The sequence below is a fragment of the Clarias gariepinus genome, chromosome 11, assembly GCF_024256425.1.
Source record: "Clarias gariepinus isolate MV-2021 ecotype Netherlands chromosome 11, CGAR_prim_01v2, whole genome shotgun sequence".
Taxonomy (NCBI): Eukaryota; Metazoa; Chordata; class Actinopteri; order Siluriformes; family Clariidae; genus Clarias; species Clarias gariepinus.
The window spans coordinates 25690691-25715237 of NC_071110.1; the positions used below are offsets into that span (position 1 = coordinate 25690691).

A 24547-nucleotide genomic window follows, 5' to 3' on the forward strand; every position below is an offset into this window, starting at 1 on the left:
TATTACCTGGTCATTTTTTTACATTCAGGTAGTCAGCTAATTTCCTGATTTATTGGAACATAATGGTGACTCAGTCTGTGAAAACCGAACTAAGGTCATGTTTTTTCTGCATAAAACCATTCTACATATGATTAAATATTTCATGGTAAATCTTTATCACATCATCACTTGTAGTGCAATTCAAGCGTTCATAATCTGCGAGTTATAAATTGCACTTTAATGTCAAATGTGTTGTATTTAAATAAAAAATGTATTTAAGATTTTATTATTATAGAAAAAATTAACATAGTTCAATTATGAAACCAAGTGATATGTCGGTACATTTTACTTATTATATACACAAACTCTGCTATATTTTGTTTTAAGTTGTCTCTCGTTTCACCTCATCTCAGGAATAAACAACTGTCTGAACATTTTGCCCATGGCATGTAATTATAATGTAAATTAGACATAAGCTTCCCAATGAAAATAAATGCCACAATTAAAAAAAATAAATAAAAGTCTTTCTATCTAAAGGGCAATAGAAAAAGTTTGGTATTATCTGTTGGAAATAGATTTTACCATTGGCACATTTCATCCTGCTTAAAAATGGCTGGCTAACAAAAAAATGTTAGTCTAGCCGATTGGTTTCATTAATTGAATAACTGTAGGGTTACAAAAGAAGATCAAGCCAGGAAGATGCATGAAAATACTAAAACTATCTAGAAAAAATTGTGCTTGTGGAGTGGCCAAGTGTGAATACCACTTTTGAATGTGTGAATAAGGTCTTAACTTAAATATACATTAAAGTTCACATACCTCAACTTGTGGGTGGAGGTGAAATATACATTACTAACAGGCATACCACAATCTTGCGATTAATTTGGTGGTATACTCAAAAACCAATGAAGAGCTGCTTCCCATATTTCCTATGACTTGGTCACTGTTCACCCTACTTCAGCAATGCTTTGCCTTGTTATTGTATTTGGTATACAGTACTGTATTGTATTGTTCCCCTATATTGTGGTTGAGTTGTCGCCAACACCTCTATTTATCCCATACATGTAATTTGAAAGTGTAGCGGAGGAAAACATATTTTTGGAAAAAGTGTATGTATGTTTATCTCATACAAATAATTAATGTTGAATTCAGTGTAAAAAAGGTGTAAAAAAAGAGTTAGTGACTTTTAGTACAGACTAAAATTAATAGCACATTTGTTTTTATTTATAATACTTAGTCAGAGTTGTTATTCAAGATTGTTGTGTTACTTGTATTTATTAGTATAAAACAAGAATGCTGTTATAATTAATAGCTTTCTTTTGTTTCATTTTCACAAATAGTATTTCTTACTTGAATTATATACTATTGTAAAATCTTACTTTGTAGTTGTCAAGCTCTTCTATTTATTCTAACGTTTTAAGTCTTACCAAGTACTGAAACAGAAGCACGTGCTGACCCTTTTACTACATCCTCAGGAAGAGACAGCTCCAAGTCCTCAGAGACACTTTTGCCTGAGAGAAATGAAAGGAGTAGAAATCACTATGTGCATTAGTCCTAAACTAAGCACACTTCCAAAATTCAAAAATATTTGCGAACTTAACCCTGTGGACATAATAACCAGCTCTGGCTCTTTGTTTTCTCAGTTCCTTCAGCCTAAGGAAAAAAAAATGATTATTAGATCACAGCTTAATAAAGAACAGGGTTACATATTAAGGTTACGCTCAGTTTCAGTTAACCTACCTGTACAATCAAGCTTCGTGTAACCGTGTCAATGCGGCCCCTCTCTGGAACACTCACAATCTCATTGTCACACACAGTCTCGGATTGTTCTGCCTCTGCACTCACTGTCACATTTAAGACTCCTGTAGTGTAAAAACAGGTTTAAAAAAGAAGATAATTGTAATCAATAAAAATCCATTACAGCTAACATAATCATGCAAAAATAAATAAATAAATAATTAAAAAAACAGTAAAAGAAATAAGTAACTAAATACAGATACTTCTTTTCTGCTATAAAAAAATCTGCACTGGTCTTCAAGTTTGCATATTTGTAAACTGTGATTTTTATTTTCTGTGAAACATAGTTTCTATATTTTATTGTGCAAGTCATGCAGGGTAGAAATCGTAGACTGTATAAGAAGTCAGGAACTACAGCAATACCTCAGATATGTATACCTTATTTAGTATTTTATTATTTTCATCATATAGTTTACATGTTTTCATTATGTGCTAAACATTTTCTGAGGTTCTCTATCATGATTTTATGAATGATGCTTAGCATATTTGTTCATTATTAATATTATCATTTTTCCTGATTTTGCAGACACCTTGTGGAGTAGATATTTTGTAGGCTTAGAAAAATAGTAGGCTTTACTTGTTGACCCAGTAATCTCTGCAGCAATATATGCCATGAACATGCAGTGTTATAGGACGGAATTCCTCAGAATTCCATCAATATCTGCACATTGAAAAACATTTGGATTTACCCAACAAAAATATGAATATATCTACAATCAAATTAGGTTTGATTAGAAGTCATAAAATAAAATAAAAGATATAACAAGAATTGTAGGACTAACCAAGCACAGAGGGAATTAAAGTCCATTTAAAGGTCTTTCTGCCATTTGCACACAGGCAGGATGAATACTCGCCATCAGAAGAGGGTTCAAGGGTGTAGTCTGAGGAAGGGGCCGGAGTCACTTTAACCTGTCGATGAGGCACAGGTAATTAATGTACTGTGCATAGTGGGTAACACCATAATTGTGAAGACAGTCTTAGGCCTACAATACCATAATGCATTTGGAAAGATAATTGAAGACAGTAGCCTTGAGCTCAAAAATCTCTCCCCTGATAATGGAGTAGGGTAACGAGAGCTCCAGGAAGAAGGGCTGAAATACAGTAAGATGAACAGGAGGAGCCAGTCCCAGACCTTCAGAGGACACACAGAAAGCCTCTGTCTCCCAAGTGGTGATGGTGTCAGGAACAGTGACAGGAAGCTGGGCTGATCCAGACTCCCTGGAAAAAAAAATTATACTCAGTTTTTGTTGCACATTAATAAAATGACAACATACACTATTCGATAAATTATAGTTACGTTTTTAAAACTGCTAATAGATTGGTGTCAATGGCAAAATGAAAGTTAACATTTTTACAGGTTAAATTTTTTTAATTTGAATCACTGGTTAAGAAATTAATATGTAATAGATTAAAATGCATAGAGAAAAAATAACAAAATTAATTAATATGCTGATTGACTAACCCCACTTCAGCCAGTTGCCATATCCATGTTTCTGGGAAAAACTTGCGAACTGTCTCAATGGGTTCTACTAATGTTCTACCACTATATCCCACTCCACTTGCTCCAATATGTAAACGATCTCCTCGCATATATTGCACTGGAAATGAGCAAAAGTATAATAATCATCATTCTTATTTTAATTTAGTTTGTTTTTATTTGTTAGACCAATAAGTACAAACAGCAAGAGATATGGACAGGACAAATGAAGAACTTTTATATAATCTGTACTTATCAGTTATTGTACTATGCATTTTACTGTAATATAAAATAATATATCATGATATGAACAACAGCCTGGATCTACCTCCATATGGAAATCTGCGATGATATTCCACACCTTTGTATAGCAAACAGTCAGGGTATCTAACAGCCAAATTTGTCACCATCTTTAACCCCACTTCCTGTCAGGTGATAACAAGTCATTATCAAAGTAGTACAAAAATGTAAATTACTTATTAAAATAGTTTAAAATGAAATACAATCCACGAATATTTGTCCAAACGGAGGCTCACCTTTTTTTTCATATTTAAACTTTTCTAGCCATTGTAGGATGATTTCTAGACAATTTTGGTATTTATATTAATTGCTTAAATATTGATAACCTGCCTGTATTTGTATGCTTGAATCATATGAATGTAGGCACTTCCTATAAATATGCTCCTGTCTGTATTGCCTGCCTGTTGGGTCATTTAAACATCATCATTCACTCACTGTCAAGTCAAATCAAATCACCAAAGTGATATACAATGTAACAAAAATAAATAAATAAAACAACCATGATGAATAAAATCAATTACAATTAATAAAAACAGTAATCATTATGTTATTAAAATAATTTCATTCAAATAATTAATCAATAAAATAACTAAAAAGTTAAATAAAAAAAATAAAAATTAAATAAAAAGGATTTAAAAGTTTCTAAAGTCGGTGCCGCTTTAATATTAAATAGTATTAAAACTGTTCCATAATTTAGGCACAGTGCCAGAAAACACACTGTCACCTCTGAGCTTTAATCTAGACCTTGGGACAAAGACGAGTAACTGGGCTGAGGATCTGAGATTTTATAATATTGTATGCGGTTGTAAAAGCTCACAGATGTACAAAGGTGTAAAACCATTCAGTGATTTGAAAACAAGGAATAAGAAGAATTTTTTTGATTAATCCTGTAGCAAACCCAGGAGCCAGTAAAGTGATTTTAATACTGGAGTGATGTGGTTGCATTTGTGTGTGCCGGTTAAAAGTTGAGCAGCCGAATTTTGGACAAGCTGTAGGCGAGAGAGAGATGACCAACTGATTCCTGTACATAACGCATTACAGTAGTCAACTCAAGATGAAATAAAAGCATGAATTACTTTCTCAAAATTTGCGAATAATAAAAATGCCTTAATCTTAGCTAAAATTTTCAGTTGGAGGAAACTACAGTACCTTTACCCACTAAGTTTATCTGTTTAGCAAATTTAAAAACATAATCAAATGTGAATACAGTAAATTCCTTACAAATGGTTTACACTAATGTGCTAATGGAGCAAGGTCGTTCCCAAGAATCCCAAAAATTTCATAATTGTAATTGCGCCGAATTTTTCTTGGGCTACTACAGTTGAAAACCACCAATGAGATATAATCTACAAGTCCACTCAATTAGTGGATTTTAATAATGGATTAGATCTTTGACAGTACATAGTTACAGTACATAGATTGTTGTAATCTAATAAAAATGCCTTGTCTTTTCACCTGCCATTTAAAGTTTTCTTACAGTTTTTTTTTATTTAGAGATTTCAAATTTGGTAAATGGGGTAAGAGGTACAACACTTTGAATATGTTGTCCCACAATATTGTGAGGGATCTCCACTAGTGGTCACTGTTTTGTTTGTATTTTTTTTTTTTGTTTGTTTGTTTGTTTGCAGTTTCCCAGAAGGCACCTCGGTCAGGTGATGCGGGAGCTCACCTGATCCGAGGCAGTTAATTAAATCCTCTATAAATAGATGATTAGTTTGGGAAACTGGGTCGAGCATTGTTGGTTTGTAATCACTTTCATGAGCTCGGCATTTTGTTTTGTTTTGTTTTGTTTTATTTTGTTTTTGTTTACTTTGTACTATCATCTATGTTTGAATTTTAGTTCTGTTCATTCGTTTGTCAGATTAGCTCTAATGTGGTCAATGTTATATGTTCGTTGTGTTTTAGTGTGTGTGGAGCTGGTTCGGTGTCGTGTCATGCTGTGTTGTGTGTTAGAAAATAGGTAAGCAGCCTAGCCTCTGTGTGTCCCTTAGCCTCGCCTCTGTGTGTCCCTTAGCCTCGCCTCTGTGTGTGTCCCTTAGCCTCGCCTCCGTGTGTGTCCCCTAGCCTCACCTCTGTGTGTGTCCCTTAGCCTCACCTCTGTGTGTGTCCCCTAGCCTCACCTCTGTGTGTGTTCCTCAGCCTCTAGTGTTGTAGCTATTTGGTAAGTGTAGCTAAGTGTACAGTAAGTTAGACATGTTAGTTAGCTAATTGCCATGTCTTTAGCCCTAGTCTCGTCTCCCCATGTCCCTAGTCTTTAGCCCTAGTGTCGTCACGCCATGTCTCTAGTCCGGTCTCTAGTCTAGTCTCCCCGTGTCTCTCGTTTCTCCGAGTCTCCCGTCTTGTCTTGTTCCCGTTTCAGCTCCATGCTTAGTTTGTGTGTACTATGTGTCATGTCCATAAGCCTGTGTTTCGCCATAGGGCTTATAATATGTGTAACAGGTATTAGAGCCTGTATTCGTCCTGTGTCCTGTATGTAATGTCTTAGAGCTTGTGTTCCACCCTAGAGCCTATGTTTTGTATGTGCCGTCATAGCGCCGGTGTCTCGCCAGAGCACCTGTGTTTCACCTTATGCCTTGTTATAGTTTAAGTTTATTGTTTGTTCATTTTGGTTTGGTTTCACCAGTGTGCTTGTTTTATATTATTCTTTCATTTAAAGACTCCATTGAATCAAACAGATAATTTGGCCACACCTAATCGTATTGCTTTTGCTTTGATAAGTTTCTTTTTTTCTGGCTTATGATTACCTGCTTTACTTGCAGTGACAACCCAGAATTCATATTGGGAGTTAACAGAAACTCCAGAGACATCAAATGCAAATGCCATACCTTAAATTGTATCTTAAATTTATCTTCTTACTTTTTAGATATATAATGAGGGAATAACACCTACTTGGTTATGGAACAGCTGATTAGCCAATTACTTTTGGTCTCTTTAAAAGTAGGGACCACATATAACAAATGTAATTCATACACTGTTTACATGGTTTGCATATAAATACCCTCAACTCAAAGCAAAAAAGACTGAATCTTGAGCTAATATTTCATTATTTAATTTTGAGTAGATTATTCTCCATATTAAAACAAATCTAAAGGTATATTTTGTAAATACATTTTTACCATTACAACTGATTTTACAGTTTAGATACAATAAATAAAAATGTATATGATGCTTCCCTCTGTGCTAGGTTAGATAAATATATATATTTTTTTGCATATTTGTTGCATATTATCAAGATTATTAAACAAATTTTAATATTACACAAAGATAACTCAAATACAAAATGCAGATTTAAAATGATTTCATTTATAAAGGGAAATAAGCTGTCCAAACCTACCTGGCCCTATGTGAAACAGTAATTGCCCCTTTGCTAAATCATGACTGAACTGTGATTAACCTCATTTTTTGAAAATCTAAGTTAAATTTCACTTGCCACATCCAGGCCTGATTACTGCCAGACCTGTCGAATCAGGAAATCACTTGAATAGAATCTGTCAAAGTGAAGCACACTAAAAGATCTCAAAAAGAAAAATGTGCTGCAATCTAAAGAAATTCAAGAACAGATAAAAAACAAAGTAATTTACACTCATTAGTTCGAAAAGAGTTACAAAGCCATTTCTAAGCCTTTGGTACTTTATTGAACCATGGTGAGAGCTATTATCTTCAAATAGAGAAAACTTGGAACAGTGGTGAACCTTCCCAGAAGTGGCAGGCCCACTAAAAATAGTGCTTAACCCCTCATCTTTGTGAAAGAAATGTGTACGTGAGACGAGAAGGGGGAGATGGGAGCTTACTTTAGATTCACACACATACACAGTGTCTGCACGCACAAATGGAAACACTTATCTGTCTGGATTTATTTTTACTTTTTTTTAAGGTAAAGTGCAGATTAATTTGTTTTATGTTTACTTAATATTTTGTGTTAATAATTTTTTATTTATTTATTTTTTGGGCTGTAAAATGAATAATTAGAGTTTCCATTATTTCCTATGGGAAAATTAAATTTGGTTTATGAGTGTTTTGGGATACGAGCCCGCTTTCGGAATGAATTATGCTCGTAATTCAAGGTTCCACTGTAATTGCTTCTGTTGTTAGATCCGACATATTACCCACAGATTCCGTGCTTAAATTTTTCTTTTTACAAATTATCAACCGCGTTTTCTGCTGCTGCAATATTCAGACATCATTCGGACAGTTCTGAATACGCCATGTGATTGAACAGTGATGATCATTATACTGTCCTACTCGGTCTTCTAAACTGTCCAACAGCAGGCTTTTTACTAACTGCTACTACCAATCAGGGAGAATTAAGTCTACACTGAAATTACTTCCTTTTACACAAAAATGACTTCTGTTACTTCTCATACACTGAGAATGATGTACATGTATCATGTACTTTATGTGTGTTTGTGTGCATAGAGAGTTTGTGTGTGTATGTGCGTGTATCTCATAGGTGTGTGTGCATGGACAGTTTGTGTGTATGTGCCTGCATTTCATATGTAATTGTTTGAGCATTTAGTAGTATATATGTATGTGTGACTGTTTCATATATGTGTTTGCAATTGTTTTATGTGTGTGTGCATGAGTGAATTTACTGTAAGCCCTATATGGTGCTCATAAAATTTACACACACACACACACACACACACACACTTAATTCAACTGGTCTGGCAGTAACCAGGCCTGGATGTGGCACGTGAAATTAAACTCAGCTTTTTAAAAAATCTAGTTAATCTTAGATAATTCATGATGTAGCGGGGTGGATTACTGTTTCACATCTTAATAAATGAAAACAAAATTTAAAAGCCCAATTTTGTATTTACTTGGGTTATCTTTGTGTAATGTTAAAACGGTTTTCTGATCTAAATCATTTGAGTGCGACAAATATGTAAAAAAAATTAAATAAAAAACAGGAAGGGGAAAATACTTTTTCACAGCACTGTATGTTGTCTACTGTAATTAATATTCAATCACATACACATTCCAGTAATCAGTCATGTAACATCTTTTACCTTTAATGTATTGTAAACATGGTCACTCCGTGCATTCCGTCGAGGTCTAACATGCAAGCAGTTCTGATCATCTTCGACCATATACGGGTAACCTGATACCCTTGTCACAGGCAGCATATTTAATATCTGTGAAAGACATAGTTTGTCATTATAATAAGATGGCATACAGTATGTCTCAAATGTCTTTGTAACGTTTACAATTAAATTAATGTATGGTTATTTATCATAGCTATAGCCTTTCTGTCAAGTACTTCACACCCAGTGTGCTTCACATTAAGTTGTATAATGCCACCTCAGCATGAACTATTTTGTAAAAATACCTCATGTCTTATTTTGTTCCTTATGTATCTCTTAGACCTGAGTATTAAAAAGGAATGCACCTCAAATTTCCCACAAATGTAATAACTATTACAATTACAGGGATTTGTTACCTATGTGGGAAGTGTTGTGTGAGTTTTCATTGAAAAGCTACAAATTTGTATTATACTTGTGGTTAATTACTTTTGGGGCTGTTAGTAAGTTACAGTAGCAGGTTTTACACAGTTTTTATTTTTAATTCTTAATTTTTTTTAACAAACTCTTACATCTGCAGTAACTAATTTATCATTATTAGTACACATACAGAACTACTGAAATGATTACAGTATAAAATGTAAATGTTATTTATAATATTTTGAGCCCACATTTTTGTAATGATTAAACGTTTAGAAAACAAATCCAGTCAATTGAACTGTTTTACTGCTTAGTGTCAATTTATTTTAAAACTGGCTCAAAACCCAATCATTTTAAGTACAAAAGATTTAGTAAATTGTAATAGTGAATCAAAAAGTTGTCACCCTCACCTTGTCAGCGTTTAGCCGATCACCAGATTCCAGGATGAAGACACTTTGATCTACAACACCAAGACCACACAGTGAACCAGGATGAGCTGAGACCTCGAGAGTGTTTTTCTCACCAGGGACTGCCTTGATGGGAGAGAACTGTAGCGAAACCTGGAGTATACATAGAGTACAAAAATGTAGATATTTTGCTTTCATTTTCAACAGAAAGCAGTTTCAAAAACATTACGGTATAAATTGAAAACAGTGAATGTTAAAAAGAACAACAGCACAAAACCTGAACGTCCTGGCATTACCTTATTTTTGAAACATTTTTCCACATTAAAATCTTCGTTAGCTGCGATGACATTCTCACTGGGCAGGACAGAGTACGCCACAACCTGCACTACAGGAGCCATCTCAGCAACAACAGATAGTTTAAATAAGATGTTTCCTTTTCTGACATCTGTAGAGTCTTTCACTTCAACTTTTTCATGCCCATGAAGGACTATTGTGCCTCTAGAAATGACCTGGATTAGAAAGGCCAGATACATGTAGGTTAATGTCAGGTGCATTTAGTTAAGTTGTTAGAATCTATAATAGGTAATGCTTATTTTGTACGGTATATAACATTTTACTACATATATTTACCATGTATATAATATCAACACTGAAACTTTCAGTAGTTTCACCGATAATATAGTAGTTAACGTTTATGGAAATTTCAGCACCACACTTAAAAGGTTCCTCTGAGCTCTCTATTGACAATTCACTGAACACTGGACTGTAAGATGTGACAGGTTGGAGCAGGCGTATATTTGCTTCAGCATTGGTAAAAAATGGTGTTTTTTGTGCATGATATTGTTCTTCAGGATTAACACTTGCCTACATAACAAGGAAACAGGAACATTTGTTTTTGAGGTATATTGAAATGACTTTAAGATTTTGTGTGTCTTTATGTCGTCATACCATACCAGCAGAGGTATCTCTGTTGTAGGAGGTTCTGGTGATGCAAGTGAAAATTTTGCCAATCCATTGCTATCTGTAGTGAGATTAAGTAGCAACTTCCTAGACCACCGATAACCTTCGGAAAGATACACTTTCCTGTTAGGAATTGGTGTTCCACTGAAGGTAGTGATCTTAATCTGTTAATCAGAGAAAGTCAAAATGCTCTAAAATTGTCCAAAAAAAAAAAAAAGTCTAAAAATGTATAAAAGCAATATTGGTAAATTGTAATACACAATGTAAATTTAAACACAATAAAATCTTACTTCTCCTTCTATGACTCCTTGATGTTCAAAGTTTTTTGGTAAATCCACAAATTCCACTTTACCAATTTGGTAAGTGAGCTCAATGATTACAGATTTTGATATGGAATGTTCTAAATAAATAAAACAAAACTAAGTTATTATCAAGTATGTATGTACTTTATTCATAATTAATTAGAAACAATAATTATTTACCTTCAGCTCTGTTATTGACTCACCTGTTCCCTCCTCTGTCAGTGTAACAGTAGCATTAAGAATGTCCTCAAAATGATCTTCAAATTTAGATTTTATGAACGTTGTTACATTTAATAGAAGGATGCCACAACCAGCCCGACTCATCTATTGGGAAAACCATATAATAAATTCCAAATATGTTTCTGACAAAAAAACAAATGTTTTTAACACTGTGTAACCTACGCACCTCCACTGTTTCAAGCAGGCATGGAGAAATCAGGGTGGCAGTAGGGTGATGAAAATGGGAACGACTAAATTTACGACACACCTGCACCAGTGCTTGGCCAGGTACTGGCTGTCCATAAGTGTACCTTAAAATGCACAATGAATAAATGTTTAATGTTGAACAAATGTAGACTTTATTTTTATAGTTTATACAAGATATTTTAAATATTTGGTAAGGCATTGCTGCTCCATTATGTCTTTCTATACTGTAAATCAAATGTTTAAATATAAATTTAAAAGGTTAAATCTCTTTTTTAGTAAAATTCTTTTTGAAAGTCACTCACTTTCCACAAACCTCCAGTTTAAGCTCCTCCTCACCGACACTGTGTTCGTTTGGTGTGTTTACTGTAATCTCAAACTTGGGTAAAACTAAAAGTCAAGTTGTATTTTTAATACAGCAAAGTATTTCAGTTCTTTCTGTATTAAAAGAAAAAAGATACTCTATTAATGGTATAACTTACCATACTTTTGCACCTTGAACTGGTGTGTGATCCACCTATTTTCAATTTCAGCCTTTAATAAGTAACGTCCCTGTGGAGCCTCAGCATTCAGCTTATGAGAAAGCTGCAGTATCAAGCCTGTCGAGGATACATTCGTCCACTGACCAATCCTGTTATGATGAACATCCTGATTCATTTAAAAAAAAAAAATAAATGAATAGTCACTAATCAATGTGTACATAAGTTAAAGGTTATTTTTAAAAAGTATCACAAAAATGTATAGTTTCATTTACTTACCTCAAGAATTACTGTGCTGTACTATAAAAGAAAACAAGTAGTGCAAAACTCTCATTAAAAACTAATTCAGGACATTAATGCTCTATGCTAATTTATTAGAATATTATTATGAGATATTACACAAAAATAGGTTCTATATTAATTTGGGCTTAAATTAATTAAACTAACCTAGACACTTTGTGTCAAGTCAAGCCAAGTAGGCTTTTATTGCCATTTCAACCACACAGTATACAGTGCAGCACACAGTGAAATTATACAATGTTCCTCCAGGACCAAGGTGTTTCATACAACATAAATGAAGTCTATAAATTAACAAAACTAGCTAAAACAACAAATTAAGACCAGAATATAACAAAATTAGCTAAGAACTATACAAAAAGACAACATAAATTGCAAATGTGCAAACAGTAACAAACAATAATAAAAACTACAATAATGTATAGTTAAATGAAAATACACAGGAATGGATTGATGGTAGAAATTTGCATTAAATTATTATAGTAATTGTGCACTATTGCCTGTAGAGACTCTCTCACCTTTTGTTCAAGGGGGATAAAATTTGAATCCATGGTGACAATTCTAAAATTCACTGTTGAAAAACAATGGTCAAGAAATGTGTTGTTTTAAGTTGTGCCATAATTAACTAATAAACTTTGATTTAGTTCAACAGACTATTTATTTATAAGTATTACAGGAATTTATCACCTGTTTGGCCTGGATTGTAGATAGGTTTATCAGTCTGAATAAATCCCAGTGTGTTGTACGATCTAAACATCACTTTCCTTTCCTCTGTCATCTTAAATGTTTCACCTTTTACTTCTACTTTAATCTCGTGCACAGATTCACCTTTAATCTGTGGAGCCTGTGGAGATGTTAAACCAGATTAGTCACCAAATGTGATTAATCAATTACAGTTTTTACCAATTGCTTAAACACTATTGACAGATGCTAAAACCAAAGGAACCCAACTTGAAGTTGTTGTGGCTGTTCCTTAAACAAAGTGTAACCATACCTTAAACAAAAGTGCTGCTTTGCACTTTGGTTGCAATTCTGCAAAACACTAGCTCCTTTCTACAACACACTTGCTCCTGCTCACAACACACTATTTCATACATAAGACATTTTGTTCAAAAATAAAAGCTCGCAGTACCATTGGGAAAACACATCTATTCAAAATACAAAACACAGTCTGTCATTGAAAACAATTAGACACACACCTGAAAACATTTACTAACAAAACTGAACACCAATCAGTCAGCTACAAAAAGGCCTTAGCTAAGCCATTTTGGAGAACTTTCCAGCATGGAGGGAGGGAGAGCTAGAGGCAGAGGCAGAGGAGGACGTGGACGAAGAGGCCGTGCAAGGACCATCATTTCTGATGACATTACGGCAACTTTGGTGGACCATGTCATAAACCATGGTCTGACTATGAGGGAAGCTAAACAGAGAGTCCACCCCAATCTTAGCCGTTTCACGGTCGCATCCATCATAAGGACTTTCCGACAGGAAAACAGGTATGTCTTCAATTCCTCTACTACAGTAATGTAGCTTGGGTATTTACAGTACTGTCTCATCTTACATGTATATGTTACGTACATGTACTGTTACACCAGTACTGTACTGAAGGGTGGCTCCTTGTTTTGTGAAACATATAATCATGTCTTGAGATGTTTTACAGTACTGTAATACAAGTACAGTAAATACAGTAAAATACAGTTTGTACAGTACTGAAAAATTGAAGAAAACAATTACAAATTCTGGTTGCATTTTTTCTACAGAATGATTAGAAGACCTACTGGCGGTGGACGTCAACGCCTATTTACTGAACAACAAGAACTTGTATTAGTGGACATGGTCAGGGCAAATAATGCGATCCGTCTCCACCAGCTACAGAGTCACATAATTGCAGATAGACAGGTTTTTGGCAATATAAATACAGTAAGCATTACCACCATTAGACGCATCTTGACAAAGCACCATATTACAATGAAACAACTGTACAGGGTTCCATTTCAGAGGAACAATGCCAGAGTGAAGGAACTTTGACGTGAATACGTACAGGTAAAGAGGAGGAGTCAAATAGCTGAGTCTGTACCATTGGATCAGTACCACATTGACACTGTATATTCAGAAAGCTAAACAGGCCCCTGTGTGATGAGGTGGTTCAATTCTGTATGTGTATCAGTGTAGTTGTGTACTTTGAGTAATGCCATCCATACAGTACTGTACAGTACAGTAATATGTACTTTTTCTTGCAGAGAATGCTCGCCATGGATGGAGCTGCTCAGCCTCATGAGTGTATTTACACCGATGAGGCTGGATTCAATCTGACAAAAAACAGACGACGGAGGCGTAATCTTATTGGCCAAAGGGCAATTGTGCATGTCCCTGGGCAACGTGGAGAAAATATTACATTGTGTGCTGCCATTAGCCTTCAAGGGCTACTGCACCATCATGCCAAATTGGGGCCCTATAATACACAGGAAATACTCACATTTCTTGATGGTCTTCATGACATAGTCATACAGAATAGACCAGAGCAGCCCAGGTTTGTTGTTGTGTGGGATAATGTTAGTTTCCACCGGGCTGCTCTGGTCCAAGACTGGTTTACTAATCATGAAGGATTTGAAGTGGTGTACTTGCCCCCTTACTTCCCATTTTTGAATCCTATAGAGGAGTTTTTTTCAGCATTTTCAGCATGCCCGAATGCCACTTTTATTGAAATCAGGTCAATTCAGGGATGGATTAGACACACAAGGGGATTTTTTCCCCAATGTTTAGCCAGAGAAAATATTGCTTGCGATGTGGACGAGGTCCTGTGGCCCGACCCCGACAGACGGCAGGATCCATACATGTAACTTCTTTTGTGTGAAGTTCAGTTTGTTTTATTTTTGCTTTAACTGAATTTCCTGTCATATAAATTTCACTACTGTAATGTAATTGCAGTATTTTGATTTTAGTATTTTATTTTTGGAATTATGTGAAACATTTGGAATTGTAACTGAATAAAAACAGTAAAAGTGAAAGACTGCAGTGTTTTATATAAAGTAGACTAGTGTGTTGCCGCTGATATGAGAGTGTATTGACATGTGGAAGTGGGCATCATTTAGTCATCAAAGTGAGGTTTTGACAAAGGATTGTTCAAGTTTGATGGCAGAGTTTGTATTTGGCATAGATGTGAATGGTTTATTTCCCAGTGTTTTTCCTTACTTCCTTGTGTGTAGAGTTTTGCTAAATGTGTTCAAGCAATGGACAAAAACTGTAATTATGATTATGTTATTATTATTATTATTATTATTATTATTATTAAAGATTTCTGACCTCAAATTGAGAGCAGCGGTGAATCTCTTCTTCCACTGTCTCTTGTAGAAGGGTTCTGCTCTCATTGTTGTGAACCAGATAAATGGTCATTTGCAGAGTCTCATTAGGCTTCAGAAGACTCACACACAGTTTAGCAACAGAACCAGACTCTATCACTGCAGGAAATGTCACCATGAAATACCTAAAGGCAAAAAGTATATATTGGTAATACAGATAGATGTATTTGTAATAATGATGATGATGTTTTAAAATTCTAATTGGTGCAAGTTGGCTTAAGTTAAATATAATAAAATAAAGTAAATATTTATAAGGATTTTTTCTCTACTTTTGTGCAACCAAAGAAAACATTTAAGGGACAAACCAGTTTCTCACAGCATGATGAATAAAATCTAAAGTAAAGGAAAACGCTTTACTACAGTACTATGATATCATTCTGGTATGCCTATGGACTTTTAATAGTCACTCTATGGTGTGGACAGTGTAATAAAACAAACAAATAAACAAACAAAGATGTGTGGTTTCCATCCTAGTATACTTAAACAATTAATCACTTTCATTTCCATTAATAATAACAATTTAGGTACATTTACAAAGTCATGTTCAAAATTTAAATCTGTTGATTTTCTGATTTTCATATAGTTTTCAAATTTTTATTTTACACACTCACATATTTAAGAGTGAAATAGGACTTCTTTAAAACAAATATGCTTTAGTTACAATGTACCTAAATGTAATTTAGTTACAAATATGCTATAATAACAATGTACGCATTAAAAACAACCCATTATAATATGGCAGAATAGGGCACTGTATTTTTCACCACTAGAAATCCTTTATGATTACTTACGGTCCTGACGTTTGTCCATAAACAGAAAGAAAGAGTAAACAGGCTAACAGTAGCTTTAGCCGTATATGGACCTGTCTGACCCCCATAATGAAGTTGTGTGCAAATGGCAGGTTCTGATGCTTAAGGACCTTTTTAAGGGTATGTATCCCAAAAGAGGTCCATCTGATGTTATCATGTCACTAATGATTAACAAGTATTCAAATACTATTCAAATGCACTAAAGATTAACCAGTATTCAATTGCAATATGTCAAAGTGCAGTCCCATGTAGTAGCTTTTAGATTATCATATCCATTTAAATAGGAAAATGTATTTTGCCTATTGATTCTATAGATAGCCTGCAAGACACAAACAGCAAAGTAGGCATGGGTCAGGACCATGTAGTTGTATTGTCCCAATGTTTATAAATGACCAATATTAACTACTGTAACATGGTACTTCTGCAGTAACTGAAATATATTTTCTGAACTGTCTATTTATAGTTATAGTAAGTATAATGAAACATATTGATATGAGTAATACATATATTTGTATACATGTATATAAATAAAAGAAAGGTTTTGTCTGTACACTGGTCAGCACTTGCTCTTTCAATGCTATCTTGAACTTTCATACATTGGAGGACCTCAAACCAGTCTAAAAACATGTCTGACATGTACGTGGGCTGCAACCTAAAATCATAATATCACTGATTACATCAGCTTATTTTTAGGTTTAACCTTTTAATTATCTCTAAAAACTCTTTTATCATCAACGGTATATTGCAGGTTTAAGAAAAAACCTTGCACTCATGGAAGAATACCTAATAATCTTAGATTTTCTTAGCCAGCAAATCTACCCACTGAGTAAAACATAGCAGGAACATAGCAATTCTAAAACTAAACAAATAGATATAAATGTTTGAAATAAGTTTAAACACTCAGTAAGCAAGTTTAAACATGGCATTTATAGTGCATTCATAAATATATACCAAATTAAAAATTTAACCTCTGTGGGCTGAATGAAAACATATTAGCAAATGTACTTTTTGGGCTTAATATATGCTCAAAATGTTTTGATCAGTCAGTGAACTACACATCAGTTTGCTTGCAGAAAACATACAACCACATTGTGTAACCTGTTTGTCTTGTATAAACATCTCGCCCACACAGTTAAGATTGCCTTGATCATTAGGTTTTACAGTTTTACTCATCTAACAGGCCAAAACATAAAATTTGACCTTGTGAATATTAAATCAGGTTCCTGGGATTTGAAATGATCACAGAAGTAAAATAAATTTTATAGGTTCTATCTGCCAAAATGTCATATGGAATGAAAAGAGAAATAACTGCAAAGATGGTCTGGAGAAATCAGTATTAATGGTCCATTCATTTTGACATAAAAGAACAGGTGTGACCTTTTAGTGTCATAAGACAAAACATGTACATTATAGCTTTACTGTATTAAGTTATAAAGTTATACAAAATGTATAAACAGAGTAACAACTGTAAATATATCAACAGTTTGCCATCCTTTAATTTATTATTATTTTTGTTGAATTTTTGCTTAGTAAAATAAAAACACATTAAGTATTCAGGATGAACCTGACTGTTTACACAGTTCTCCCTCAGTAAGTAGACATGATGGACTTCAAACTGGATCAATGAGCTGATGATGAAACAAACATCTGAGCAGTCAGCTAAATATACCAAAACTGCTTAAATAGGCTTATGGCCAATAGAAAAGTCAAAATTCTCAATAGTCTGCCATTCTCAATAGTCTGACATTATACCGTATTATAAAAAAATCAGGGCTTGGTTTTCTTTGTTTCCTTATATAAAAGATTTTTAACACAGAAACAGCTTTCAAATGCTCATTTCATTAACTAAAATAAAAGCAAATGCAACACATTTGTATGTAAAAAAAAAAAAGAAAAAGCAATAGCCCCTTAAAGTTAATAACCGGTTATACCATCTTTAGCAGCAGGGATGTGCATAGATTATTAAAGGGGCCGTACCCATCTCCCCCAATATGATTTTAGAGCTTTCGAATCAGCATGAATCTGAATTAAGTAATATATGGTAATTAAAAAAACATTTCAGAACTACAATAATAAAATTTCTATTCAGAATTTCTTAAATTTAACCACATTATAGGCATTGTGTGTGTGTGTGTGTGTGTGTGTGTGTGTGTGTTTTTAATGGCATTGTACACTATATACAGTGCAAACAAAAAAAAGAATATCATTAATTTTTTTTCTATCATTTAATTCAAAAAGTGAAACACTTACATATCCCCTCCCCGTTTTTTGTCACACTTAAATGATTGAGATCATCAAACTAATTTTTATATCACGCAAAGATAACCTGAGTAAATACAAAATGCTGTTTTTAAATAAAGATTTCATTTATTAAGGGAAAAAAGCTGTTCGAACCTACATGGCCTTTGTGAAAATTAATACCCCCTTTGCTAATACATAAATTAACCACATTTTATGGAAATAAAAATGACCTACTAAAATTACTCCAAGAGCACAACAATGACTCATCCAGGAGACTTACCTCAGTTAAGGTCCGTGTTTGTTATTCAACAATAAGAAAGACTGGGCAAAAATTGTCATACCATAGGGATGGTTGTGCATGAATACTGTAGGCCATCAGCAGTTTTGGAAATAAACAGACCAGCCCAGCTGGCACCAACAACCAAATAATGTTCAAAGCTACTTGTACCACTTTTTAAACAAGGTGGTTCCAGAGCTAGTTCGGAGCCAATGCCCGATTTTTGTACCAGTTCTTTGTTTTTACACAGCCAAAGTGCCGGGCCTCAGACAGAAGAAGCACTTTGCTGGGCTAGAGCAAAGAACCGCTTATCTTGAACAAATAAAAGTTTGTGACTACCATCTTTAAAAAATTAACTCAATATGCAATTAGCAGCTAAAATTATTTGTAGTAATGATAAAGCAAGTGCAGGACAAAGTCATGTTTCAATTCGCTGTTGTTATTGTTGTGCTTGCCGCTAACATTTTTTTCCATTAGCATTTTGACCCATTGTGACTATCAGTGCCACTAACACTAACATTCCCACTATCATTGCCTTTAGCACTAGCATTGCCTCTAACATTGCCGCTAGCATGCTCACATTATCGGGAAAGTAGAGATTTACAGTATATGGACGTATACAGTGACGTAATAATGTGACTCTCTAGCCCATGGAATAACAAAGACAGTTTTTAGGAGGTTCGCTATTGACCCAGCACTAGCACCATGCATGAACTAGTACTTGGTTCATTTTAGTGGAAAGAGTGCTTTAAATTAACTTTGGTCCCCATTATGATGATCTCAGTTTAAATTTCAGCAGACTGTTTTCACTTGATGCCATGGTATGGTATTATTAGATATTTGAGTTAACAAGCAGTTGAACAGGTGTACCTAATGAAGTGGACGGTGAGTGTTTATAAAAATATTTTAAACTTTCCTAATAATTCTTCTTTGTCTTTCGGCTGTTCCCTTTCAGAGGTCGCCACAGCGAATCATCTGCCTCCATCTAACCCTATCCTCTGCATCCTCTTCTCTCACACCAACAACCTTCATGTCCTCTCTCACTGCATCCAGAAATCTCCTCTTTGGTCTTCCTCTAGACCTCCTGCCTGGCAGTTCCAACCTCAGCATCCTTCTACCGATATATTCACAATCTCTCCTCTGAACATGTCCAAACCACCTCAATCTGGCCTCTCTGACTTTATCTCCAAAGCATCTAACGTGGGTTGTCCCTCTGATAAACTCATTCTTAATCCTATCCATCCTCGTCACTCCCAAAGAGGACCTCAACATCTTCAGCTCTGCTACCCCCAACTCTGCCTCCTGTCTTTTCCTCAGCGCCACTGTCTCTAAGCCGTAGAGCATCGCTGGTCTCACCACTGTCCTGTACACCTTTCCTTTCATTCTCGCTGATACTCTTTTATCGCACAACACACCTGACACTTTTCTCCACCCATTCCAACCTGCCTGTACCCGCCTCTTCACCTCCTTTTCACACTCTCTGTTGCTCTGGACCGTTGACCCCAAGTACTTAAAATCCTGCACCTTCTTTACCTCTGCTCCCTGTAGCCTTACCGATCCTCCTGGGTCCCTCTCATTTACACACATGTATTCCGTCTTGCTGCGGCTAACCTTCATTCCTCTGCTTTCCAGAGCATACCTCCACCTCTCCAAATTTTCCTCCACCTGTTCCCTGCTCTCGCTACAGAGCACAATGTCATCTGCAAACATCATAGTCCTCCTGTCTCCATGGGGACTCCTGTCTTACCTCATCTGTCATCCTGTCCATCACCAGAGCAAACAAAAAGGGGCTTAGAGCCGATCCTTGATGCAGACCCACCTCCACCTTAAACTCTTCTGTCACACCTACAGCACATCTTACCACTGTCTTACAGCTCTCATACATGTCCTGCACCACTCTAACATACTTCTCTGCCACTCCAGACTTCTTCATACAATACCACAGCTCCTCTCTTGGCACCCTGTCATACGCTTTCTCTAAATCTAAAAAGACACAATGCAACTCCCTATTACCTTCTCTGTACTTCTCCACCAGCATCCTCAAAGCAAATACTGCATCTGATGTACTCTTTCTAGGCATAAAACCATATTGCTGCTCACAAATGCTCACCTCTGCCCTTAACCTAGCTTCCACTACTCTTTCCCACAGCTTCATTGTCTGGCTCATTAGCTTTATACCTCTATAATTGCCACAGCTTTGCACATCTCCCTTGTTCTTAAAAATTGGCACCAATACACTTCTCCTCCATTCCTCTGGAATCCTCTCACTCTCCAAGATCTTGTTAAACAAACTTGTCAAAAACTCTACTGCCACCTCTCCTAAGCACTTCCATACCTCCACAGGTATGTCATCAGGACCAACAGCCTTTCCACTCTTCATCCTCTTCAACGCCCTTCTCACCTCACTTCTACCAATATTTGCTACTTCCTGTTCGACAACAGTCACCTCTTCTACTCTTTGTTCTCTTTCGTTTTCCTCATTCATCAACTCCTTAAAATACTCCTTCCATCTTCCCATCACCCTCCTGGCATCTGTCAGTACATTTCCATCTCTATCTTTAATCACTCTAACCTGCTGCACATCCTTCCCATCTCTATCTCTCTGCCTTGCCAACCTGTACAGATCCCCCTCTCCCTCCTTACTGTCTAGCCTAGCATACAAGTCCTCATATGCTTTTTGTTTGGCCTTTGCCACCTCTACCTTCACCTTACTCTGCATCTCCCTGTACTCCTGTCTACTCTCTTCAGTCCTCTCAGTGTCCCACTTCTTCTTAGCTAGCCTCTTTCCCTGTATACACTCCTAGACTTCCTCATTCCACCACCAAGTCTCCTTGTCCACTTTCCCCTTACCTGATGATACACCAAGTACCCGCCTACCTGTCTCCCTGATCACATTGGCTGTAGTTGTCCAGTCAACTGAAAGCACCTCCTGACCACCCATAGCCTGTCTCAACTCCTCCCTAAAGACTTCACAACATTCTTCCTTTCTCAGCTTCCACCACTTTGTCCTCTGCTCTGCCTTTGTCCTCTTTGCCTTCCTCACCACCAGGTTTATTTTACACACGACCATTCTGTGTTGTCTGGCTACACTCTCCCCTACCAACACTTTGCAGTCACTGATCTCTTTCAGGTTACAACGTCGACACAAGATGTAGTCGACCTGAGTGCTTCTGCCTCCACTCTTATATGTCACCCTATGTTCCTGCCTCTTCTGGAAGAAAGTATTTACCACTGCCATTTCCATGCTCTTTGCAAAGTCCACCACCATCTGTCCTTCTACATTTCTGTCCTGAAGACCAAACCTGCCCATCACATTTTTATCACCTCTGTTCCCTTCCCAAACATGTCCATTGAAGTCTGCACCAATCACCACTCTTTCACCTCTGGGGATGCTCTGCATCACTTCATCTAACTCACTCCAGAATTTCTCCTTCTCTTTTAACTCACATCCTACCTGTGGGGCATAACCACTAACAACATTAAACATTATCCCTTCAATTTCCAGCTTCAGACTCATCACCCTATCTGATACTCTCTTCACCTCTAGAACATTCCTTACAAACTCCTCTTTTAGGATAACTCCTACTCCATTTCTTTTTCTATCCACACCATGGTAAAACAATTTGAACCCTGATCCTAGGCTTCTAGCCTTGCTACCTTTCCACCTGGTCTCCTGTACACACAGTATATCCACCTTTCTTCTCTGCATCATATCAACTAACTCTCTTCCCTTCCCTGTCATGGTCCCAACATTCAAAGTCCCTACTATCACTCCTAAACTCTTGCCTTTCCTCTTCTCTCTCTGCTTACGAACACGCCTTCCTCCTCTCCTTCTTCGACCAACAGTAGCCCAATTTCCACCAGCACCCTGTAGGTCAACAGCACCAGTGGCGGTCGTTGTTAACCCGGGCCACGACCGATCCTGTATGGAAGTTATATTCTTGATTTGACATCATTGATTTGGCCAATTTTTTACGTCGGATGCCCTTCCTGACACAACCCTCTGCATTTATCCAGACTTGGGACTGGCACAAGAAGACACTGGATTGCGCACTACGGGCAATTTGAGAATGGCAGTTAGCCTAACCTGCATGTTTTTGGACTGTGGGAGGAAAACAGAGTACCTGAAGGAAACCCACCAAGCATGGGGAGAATCAAACATGGATCCTGGAGGTGCAAGGCGACAGTGCTAACCACTACACCACCACCACCACCACCTTAGTTAAAATTAATAATAACAATAATAATAATAATAATAATAGTAAATAATTAAAAATAAAATATCTATTTAATTTATGTTTAAATGTTTAGCTTCAAAGTTTCCCCACAAAAAAATCCTGGGATCTATAATCACAGTCATTCATGATTGTTTTCCAGATTTCTTCTAGTTTTTAATTATGTACAGTATTGGAAAATACTTAACCCACTTACAAGTATATTTACAGGAATTTGTTAGATGCCATTATCCAGAGCAACTTATATTTATTTCTTTTATTACTTTTTTTTGTAAACTGGGTGGTGTATGTGATAGAGCAAAATTAACATGAGCCAATCAATTTTGCAACACTCAAAATGTCAGTAACACAGTGGGCCTGTTTACAAGAGGTGTGGCGAGAGAAGGTTGGGTGAAGAAATAAAGTGTGGAGACATTCTCCCATGGCAGATGTGCAATAAGCTGCTCTGGTGCCACCAGGTCAACAATCTGATCATGAACAAGTAGCTGTGCTTCCTGAATGTAAATGAATTGTTTCTTGGGGGTTTGGCCAACCAGCAGCGGGATTGCTTTCCTCACCAAGGTGTACTCCAGCATTCTGTTTTTATTATTATTAAAAGTTGTGTGTTGGACAACATTGATGCTTTGCAAGTTTGAAAATGTTTATCACATTTAACCATTTTTGGTCCAATGTGGGGTTTTTTTATGCCCGAAGTGTTGTTGAAGGAACCTCCTAGCTTCGTTGTAACCTTCATCTGGTCTCATGTGTTCACAACTATTACCAAGGTTAAAGATCTCCACTTGTGAACTACTGCAGGTAGAAAAATGTATCTTGTAGACTGATCTTGGTTTTAATAGTCTGCTCAAATGCCCTTAAAAATGAATGGTAGATGAACTGATCTCCTGAGAATATAGATGTTTTCCGTTTTAATGGTTAAGCATGTATTAGCATCTCATAGCATGTACTGTATGTCATCTCATTTTGCCACTGCATTATTTTAAAAAAATGCAACCAGATGTAATTTGTTGTAAATGCTGTAAATGATCTGTAGGTTCTGCCGAGCTGTCTGCTCAGGGGATAACACTCTGTGATGAACATTAGCATTCTAAGCTAGTTGCTGTGTCCACCAGTGCGGAAATACTCACTCATTGAGCCTCATCTTTAACACTACAAGTGTCCTTAAACTAGTCCAGACCTACATTGCCTTTGTTTAATTTTTCTGCCTATTCAGCATTCTTTACACTTGATATGGGCTTTGGCGTCCTCCTATGGCTGTCAGTTGCTTGCACATGTGTGGTCTTAAGAGTGACCACTCCAATTTAGAGACAGTTTTAAATAAATGGGTGTTCAAGCCAATCTCGCAGAAAAGCAACTGTAGCACAATTTGCTGAAGAAATATTTCTGGCTATGATAGGAAGGTGCCAGAACCCACAAAACATCACATCTTGCTGTGTATGGAGCTGTGTAGCTGCAGACTGGTCAGATTGCTCATGCTGACCCAACTGAAAATGCTGTTCACTGCTGAAAGCCTTTGTCAACATCCACATGCCAACGTCAGGACTGGACCATGGGACTGTAAAATTCTGAAATGTTTTTAGACATATGATGACAAATTCATAGAAATCATGTGTTCGCCATGTTTCACACTACTGCTAAATAAGTAAAATAAATAATAAAAGAAACTATTTATAATTAATTATTAATCATTTTAAATTATACATTTATCGTTTTATATGGGAAAATACACTGTTTTGAAAAGTAAAATCCCTAAAAAAGGTTGGCTAG

At 36.1% G+C, this 24547-nt stretch overlaps 1 pseudogene; it reads right to left on the reverse strand.

The window, feature by feature from the left end:
* Window positions 1-16174, reverse strand: part of LOC128532954 (alpha-2-macroglobulin-like) — a 32469-nt pseudogene extending 16295 nt beyond the window's left edge.
* Window positions 16175-24547: the final 8373 nt, after the last annotated feature.